Raw genomic sequence first — 253 nt, forward strand, 5'->3', positions numbered from 1 at the left:
CTAAGGGTACACTACATAGAGGATAAGTACCTGTTGTGAAATCGTAATCCTGATGTCCCTCTCATTGTTAATGTCAGGGACTTCGTATTTCAAAACAGTCGAGCTAAATCCTCGCTCGCCCGCCTGTGCAATTGCTCCCACAACCTCCGATGCATCCCGCCCCCTCCCGTGCAACTCCTGTGTATATGTTGCAACGTCACTGTCATAGTGAAAATCTCTATGAGTGAACGAGTAATCGCGTTGTTGCCAAGAA

The sequence above is a fragment of the Penaeus monodon genome, chromosome 33, assembly GCF_015228065.2.
Source record: "Penaeus monodon isolate SGIC_2016 chromosome 33, NSTDA_Pmon_1, whole genome shotgun sequence".
In the NCBI taxonomy this organism is placed as follows: domain Eukaryota; kingdom Metazoa; phylum Arthropoda; class Malacostraca; order Decapoda; family Penaeidae; genus Penaeus; species Penaeus monodon.